The 7,935-nt window shown below is 50.7% G+C and overlaps 2 long non-coding RNA genes across 2 annotated transcripts; both read right to left on the bottom strand.

Annotated features, from left to right (window-relative positions):
- Nucleotides 1-5,371: 5,371 nt before the first annotated feature.
- LOC125526668 lies at nucleotides 5,372-5,807 on the bottom strand. Its single transcript, XR_007291841.1, has 3 exons — nucleotides 5,775-5,807; nucleotides 5,562-5,687; nucleotides 5,372-5,466 (listed from the first exon to the last, which is right to left on the bottom strand). It is a non-coding gene; the product is annotated as an uncharacterized LOC125526668 (long non-coding RNA).
- Nucleotides 5,808-6,261: 454 nt separating this feature from the next.
- On the bottom strand, nucleotides 6,262-6,711 carry LOC125526669. The gene is made up of 3 exons (XR_007291842.1): nucleotides 6,647-6,711; nucleotides 6,390-6,563; nucleotides 6,262-6,308 (listed from the first exon to the last, which is right to left on the bottom strand). It is a non-coding gene; the product is annotated as an uncharacterized LOC125526669 (long non-coding RNA).
- Between the last annotated feature and the right edge of the window lie 1,224 nt (nucleotides 6,712-7,935).

Genomic DNA, 7,935 nt, shown 5'->3' on the forward strand with positions numbered 1-7,935 from the left:
AGCCGCGGCTTAGAGCAGCCCGGCGTCCTCGACGTCGCCGTCCGCCAGCAGTGCCCGCTCAGCCGCCGACGCCTTCTTCCACTGCGGGCACTCGCGCTTGAAATGCCCGCGTTCACCGCACTTGTAGCAGCGGCCTCGTCTGTTGCCGCCGAAGCCCGATGCCTCGCTGCGCGCCCCGTCGTCGTCGTCCCGAGCTCCGCCTCGCTGCCGCTCGCGCGCCCGCCACTATGCTGCGGTGAACATGAGCTGCTCGCCGCCCGCCTGCCCGCGCCGTCGCAGCCGCTCGTCAAAGGCCTTCAGGCGCCCCAGTGCGTCGTCGAAGAGCAGCGTCTCCAGGTCGCAGAACTGCTCCATCTCGTCGACCGCCGCGTACAGGCGATCGGGAACACAGTCCAGCAACTTCTTCACCAGGGCTGCGTCCTCTAGCGTCGCTCCGAGCCCTGCAAAACGTGCCACCATCGCCCCGAGCTTGCCGGCGAACTCGTCCAGCATGTCGCCCCTTGCCATGCGCAGGAGCTCGAACTCCCTGCGCAAAGTGCCCAGCCGCGCCGCCCGCACACGGTCCGCGCCGACGAACCGCGCCTTCAGAGCAGCCCACAATTCCGCGGCAGTCTTCTTCGCCGCCACCTGCAGAAGCAGGTCCTCGGCGAGTGCACCGAGCAGGTAAGCGCGCGCGGGCTTGTCCATCTTCGCGATGACGGCCGCCGCCGCGTCCTCTGGCACGACCACCGCCTCCCACAGCCCGGCCGCGTCTAGGTTCGCCTCGACCTTGATGGCCCATGCAGTGTAGTTGTCGCCGGTGAGCAGCGGCACCGCCTACGGCAGCGATCCGCCCGTACCGCCGCCGTAGGGGACGATCGACATCGCCGGCGCGCCCTGAGCTGAACGTGGCTCTGATACCAAATGTTGGAACCGCCAGTCCCTCGCCTCGCTCCGCCTAGCTCTCTCTGTCGCCGTCGTTCAAGCTCACTAGAGAAGAAGAAAGGAGGAGGAAGAACACGAGGACACGGTGGTTTTGCCGGCGCAACAACGCCTCCTTGAGCACGAACTCAATACTCACCCCATGCCATTATATTGATCACAGCAGCGCTCTTATACCCGGGCCAGCGTCGGGCCACGACCCGCACGCCTTCACCCACTCCCGCGCTCCGATCGGCCCGCTCTAGACGCGCCCGTGACGCGTTCCGCACGCACGCACCGTGTCGAGCCCGCAACGAACTCGCGCTCCCGCTGCACCCGGATCGTCTAATGACCAAGTCTACACACACACCCGTGCGGTGTTCACCTGCATGGACACGCCCATGCACCACACGCACACCTACACGCACGCACGCACTCGACTCGCCGCGGACCCGACGCGCCCGACCCGGCCAGCCCGCGCCCATACACGCGCTGGTCGTGTCCGGTGCACCGCCGCGGCTTATTAGCCCAACAGGAGGATCTGGGCGCCCTGCCCGGCCGCCTCGCGGGTGGCGGCGCTGGAGGGAAGGGTTTTACGAGAGGGCCAGTTCAGAATTCTCCTAACTAGTCAATTCACGCCGGGCTCTCAACAGGGCTTTAGACTGATGACAGGCTGGGAATAATGGTAAAACTGAAAAAATAAATGACGCAAAGGCAGATAAACATCATTTAAGCCTTGCTGAATAGATGCATGTGTATTCTACCAAATGGAAGAACATATAAACTACATTTAAAAACAGGAACATCTGCTATCTTCAGGAGTAAATAAACAGTAGAAAAAGCAGAGGACCAATCCCAAATAATGCGGCATGAATGTTACAGATCATTTACAGGTACAATGGCGATTTGTGCTAAACTGGTAACCATTGTACTGCTACCACGTATAGAAACTTAACAGCAATTCTCAACTCCACCAGCATGCTGTACATTTATTACTAGAGGATAATGCCATAATTGATACTGGATACAAATAGGTTTGTAAGGGGTTTCATACACTGGTCACTGTGTAAGTATAGCAAACATGTTAGAACAATTAGGAAAATTGTAGAAAAATACTAAAGATGAAGCATGACATCGGTAACTTACAATTTGAGCAAAAAGAATTTTCCTCGATGCAGATTTTCTTATAATCAACACCAAATGTACTCAAGATACTTGAAATTTTGCGGATTCCCACATCAACCTTTCTACATACAATCTTCACAACCTCCAGGTGGCCGCAGACAAATGATTGTTCTATTGTTTCTGGGGCTGCTGTTGCTTCTATGAGGTTCTATCAGATAGAGACCATTTAGTAAGATCAATTGGATATACATGATAAGTCCTTTAATGAAGAAGCACCATCTTTATATATACATGATATACCTTAGTGTTACCAAGGTGAAGAGTGAGCATCTCAAGAACTGGACAGTGTCTGGACAGTGTCGAAAAATGCAGACTAGATCAATAGCCGTGAACCACTCATTGAGGAGCAGAGTCTTTAATTTGCCAAACATGGGGCACCATTCTAAATCCCATCGGTAGAGATACTGTAGAAGCTACAAGTGAACAAAGAAAGAAGTCTAAGACTCAATATAAATTAACTTAAGTTAGTACAAACTTCAGGTTGATACTATTAATTTTGAAAGTATAACTAAGAAAAGAGAAAATTATACCTCAAGCACAGGAAATACCACACTTCATCAATTAATACTATGTTATCAGATCATTGATATGACAACCATTTGTATATAGATAAAAATACCAAACCATGGCAATGAAGAAAAGCAAGTTGCTTATTTGCAGGTCTAAGTCAACAATGGATATTACAAGAGAAACTGTTGTTGGCAAATAACACTAAGAGTAAAAAAAAGGCAATAAGTGCAAACTTACCATTGTAGGTTCAGCTATCAACTCCAAACTAAAAGAATTGGACAAACCATTGAGAAGCAAACCCCCCTCTACAGGATAAATATGACAACTACATGAATGATCATCACAATCCCTCAGGTTCTGCTCACAGTAATCATGGCACTGAACGCCAAGCCTAATATTGGCTGTTACTAGAAATGGCATATCCTCAAGGAATGGAGTCGCGCCATCAAAATCATCAATTTGCAGTGAAATAAGATCTGGGGCAAAAATCCGAATATGGAAATCCTAAGGGAGCAGACAGATATCAGTAATGCAAAGACGCTTCAGTGATTTGGATGATATCTCCCTTGCATAAATGTTGCATGTTTCCATCCTTAGCTCCTCTAAGACCGGGCAGCCCCAGAAATTCAGTGCGGAGCATGTAACCCGTTTAAGGTGTAAGATATTCAACTGATGGGAGATGAGAGGCATATCAAGTGCTAGGGGGTCGTCCTCATAGTCATTACGTTTGAGCAGGAGCTCCTGAACATGGCACTGTAGAGCGTACTGGATCAGCAGTTTAGTGTGGGTGTCTAGTGAGTCGACATGATCCGGAGTATCATCAGAGTCGTCGTGATCCAGAGAATCATCAGAGTCGTCGTGATCCAGAAAATCGTCAGGGCAGGTACTGATCTCGCACTTGGCGAGAGGTGAGTTTCCACGGAGTTGGATGAACAGCTTCGCCAACTATTGGAGTCGCTGGCAGTGATAAGCATTGATGTGTAGGCTGGTGGTGCGCCTCCATAGTTCGCGCCACCTGGTGTCCAGCACACAGGTCCTGAGGGCATCGTCCAGCGGAAGACGGGACAACACATGCTGGAGGAGGTCGTCGGCGATGTCGCCCAAGCGGTCCTTGCCACCCTCCGCAGCCATCAGAAGCTTTCCGTCGAACAGGTGGCGGGTGCTGCGAGAGCGGGCCAAAAAATCAGTAGAAGCACGAGAAAGAAGGAACCACAGAGTCGATCGGAGTCTGCAGAAAAAGGAGGAGAATGCAACATCAGCTGAGGAAGCTCCGGCCGCCGGCAGCAGCGTGGGCAAATAGGGAGTTGAAGACGCCTCCTCCCATCCCTCCGGTATTTAAACCACGATGGGAGAGCAGACGATTCGGCGCCGTCCCTCGATTCTCCGTGCGCCATAATTGCCGTGATTATCTCCCGAAATCATACTCCGATTGATCCGGGGAACACCAGAAGACCGCCGCCATGAACGCGAGTCCTGTGCGGGCGTTTTTGGTGCGTGGGCCTGGCAGCAAATTATTAGGAGTAAATTTCAGGTTTTTAGTTTATCTGTGTATCTTTTCTTTCCATATAAATCAAATTGTACAATTTATTTCCCTGAAAAAGGATATAAAATTTATTTGTTCTCTTATGAGCTTGTTCAAATTGGTTGGACATAATTGTTTCTTTGTAAACGCTAAGTAATGTATGCACAAAATGTACACACTCAGCCACTCGCGCAACTCTAGTGAGTACTCTCCATAAAAGGACAAGAACTCTACTCTGTAGTGAGGACTAAAGTTCCTCAATATGCTATCAACAAAAACAACGTCGTGCACAAGGAAATAATCCTTTTAAAAGAGACACAAGGCGTTGAAGCTACTGTTTGATCTTTGATGGGTTGGGATATATATACAACCACCGTCCTACGTCACTACCGGACTCGCGGGATATATACAACCACCGTCCTACGTCACGGCCGTCGGCATAGGTCCTTTGCCGTCGGCATAGATCTATGCCTACGGCTGCCGTCGGCATAGCCCCGTCGGCGTAGATTATGTCAGCGTAGATGTGTCAGACCGTCGGCGTAGTATAGCCGTCAGCATAGGTGCATATGCCGACGGCCGTGGGATAGCCGTCGGCATAGTTTAGCCGTCGGCGTTGTTTTCCGTCTGACGGCAACGGACGGCGCCGTCAACAGCGCTGGTGATTCAGGGGACGACACATGGCCGTCGGCATAGATGGAAATCTATGCCGATGGCCAAGCCGTCGGCATACGTGCGCCACGTGTCGTCCCCTGACTTTTCCTGGCGGCAGAGATATGCCTACGGCAAAGCCGTCGGCATAGATTTCCATCTATGCCGATCTCTGCCACATGGCAGCTCCTTGTAACTCCTGGGCGTATATATGCCGACGGCTTTGCCGTAGGCATAGCTCCTGGTGGTTTTCTTTTATTTCCCCTGTTTTCTCTTTTCCAATTCATTTGACAGCATTTGAAAACAGAACAATATGAAATTATGCAGAAATATGACAATTTCATCATGTGAACATACTCAAGTTCATCTAAACATACTCAAGTTCACCATCATCATCTAAACATACTCAAGTTCATCACATCATCTAAAGATCATCACCGACGGAAGTTCATGAACATAAAAGTAGTGCAACACATGAAACATGATAAAAGTAGGAATATGAAAGGCATGGCACGATGGCCACATGCACGGAATCATCAAGCAAGAGCACCTCCGCCAAAACCACCACCACCTCCGCCAAAAGCACCACCTCCGTCAAAACCACCACCACCACCTCCGCCAAAACCGCCATCGCGACCACCACCACTCTGCCAGATCGGAGTGACTGGGGTCGACGGAGCAGGAGTCGAGCCACCGGTCCCCTACATGTTTCAGAAAAGATTCTAACGGTAAATATGATATGATAGTGTTTCATGAACGAGAACTAGTTTGCTAGTAGTTAGGCAAATGTACTAACCGGACCATCACTGCCTAGTGCCACCCATTCATCGAACGTGGGCACGTGTGGGGGTTCTCCCGCAGGTGGTGGTGGGGGTCCCATTTGTGGTGGATCCGTGCGGTTAGTCCAAGACGCCAACATAGCCTGAATGTTAGTTAAACAAGCAAACTAGAAGATCAGAAGGAATGAAAGTGCAAAAATTTAGGTTGGTTTTAAGAGGGCAAAACTAACCGTCATCATCTGACGGTTGTAATCATCGTTTGCTTTCACTCGTTTCAAGTACTCCCGCACCTCGAGATTCCTATGCTCGACAAACTCCTTATATGCCTACATAATTTAGGTTGTTTCTAAGTGAGCAATGCTGAAAATAAACTGAGAATGCAAGATAGAAAAAGATAAAGAGGAAGTACTTACAGCATGCTGGCGGGCTAAGGGAGTCTGTGAACGCCCCGTACTCTCTAGCTGGCTCGGGTTGCTAGCCCGAAGCCGTGTGTACGAGATCGAAGGAGTGATCAAGCCATCGAAATATGGATACCGGCCATTCTTCTTCCCCTGGATGGCCACCACCGCCGTGTCGTCGATCTGAGACTGGGCGACCTCAGCAACAGGAACATCCGGATGCAACTCCTGATAGTGATGAATGTAAGACCCCAGGTGCTCCTCGGTCTTGCCGTAGTACTGGCTCTCGCCCTCCTTGCGATGACTCCGCTCGCGGGCAAGCTTCCACGACTCCATGTCTGAGAGCGGCCTCTTCAACTTGTCCTCCTACAACGTCAAATAGAAGTCAGCCATACATAAGAACATGACGTAAAGAAGAATAAAAATGCATCATGCACATAGATATACCTTCATGGCCTTGAAGCCCCAGTGGTTCCTGTTTCCTTGGCCGTGTGTCCCGTCGTCTCCACGGTTAGCCCGGGCCTTGATGCTCTTGGCAGCAAACTCTGCATCGGCGCCGAGCCACCTATCCACCAAACTCGCCCATCTGTCATGCCTTCCATAGCACCAACGAGGAACAACCTATGCAAATTTTGGAAGCATGACATGTGAGCACGAAACATATAGTTGACTGCTTGAAACAATGAAAAGTTAGTAATAGTTACCATCATGAACTGCTCCTTGCTCAAGGTAAGTCGTAGCTTCTGCGCTTGACTTTTGGTCATCTTTTGGTGCAGGTAGATGTGGTAGTACTGCGAGACGGCAACCCAGTGCACCTCGTACTGCAACTGACGAGCTTTCTTCTTCGCAGCCGCAAGCAAGACCACGTCGGCTCTGGCCTTGTGCTCGTCAAGAACTCTATAGAGTTGCTGCAATCATGCATAAACCAGAAGCAAACAAGGCATGAGTTGAGTGATTCAATGATAAACTATGAACGAAACTGAAGACAAGTGATTCAGAAGAGAACTTACCCAAAATTTGGTGATCACGGCCTTAGCGGTCGTCCCGTACTCCGCGTTGCTGCAAGCCTCGTAGTGGGCCCAGCTCGTGGCCAAAACCCGCTGCTGCGGGTCCCTGTCTGGCCGCGGGCAGAATAGGCCAGGCCAAAACTCCTTCAACAGGACAGTGATAAGGCCGTTCGGTTTACGGCCCTTTCCGCGAAGGATCCAGTTTCTGCAAAAGAATCAAATGATTGCCATGTGTACAATAAGAAAATGTTGTCATGTGTTGAAAATATGATTGAGAGGCCCTTACTCTGTCCCCACAGGTTCAATGAGCCACTTGTGCTCCTCGATAGAAGGTGGTGTAGGTAGTCCGGCATTACCACGCAGCCACCCCTGCGAAGATCCCGGTGGCAAGTCACCCCACAACGCGGGATCAACCTCCCCTCCACCCTCCTCGGCCTCCTCCTCACCCTCCTCCTCGGCCTCCTCCTCCTCACCCTCCTCCTCGGCCTCCTCCTCCTCGCCATCAGGAACATACTCCTCCTCCTCAGACTCAGAAGGTGCCTCTGTATAGGAGGGCATCGAAGAAGACCCTCCTATTTCAGACACGGCCCGGAGTTTTTTGCCCCGGTTGCCTCTCCCCCCACCTCCTCCTCCTCTAGGGGCTCTCCCCCCACCGCCTCCTCCTCTAGGGTCTCCTCCCCCGACCCCTCCACCTCCCTGTGAGGTGTCATCCTCGCGTAGTCGGGAGGGAACCTTGTGGGCTCGTCCACTCCGAGTAAGTCCTTTAAATTTACTGAGGAAACTAGCGCCGCTGGACTTGCCCATGATTAGCAAACCTGCATTGAGAAGAGAATAAACAATTAGTAAGGATATCAATTAAACAAGCATACAGGAAAAACATTAATACCAGAAGAGCACATTAAGCATACTATTGTAATGATCATTAAAAGAACTTACATTTTCTAGAACCCATATGAATCATCACTATTGTAATCTATTTGTGGACC

This window comes from Triticum urartu, unplaced genomic scaffold (assembly GCF_003073215.2).
Source record: "Triticum urartu cultivar G1812 unplaced genomic scaffold, Tu2.1 TuUngrouped_contig_1335, whole genome shotgun sequence".
NCBI lineage: Eukaryota > Viridiplantae > Streptophyta > Magnoliopsida > Poales > Poaceae > Triticum > Triticum urartu.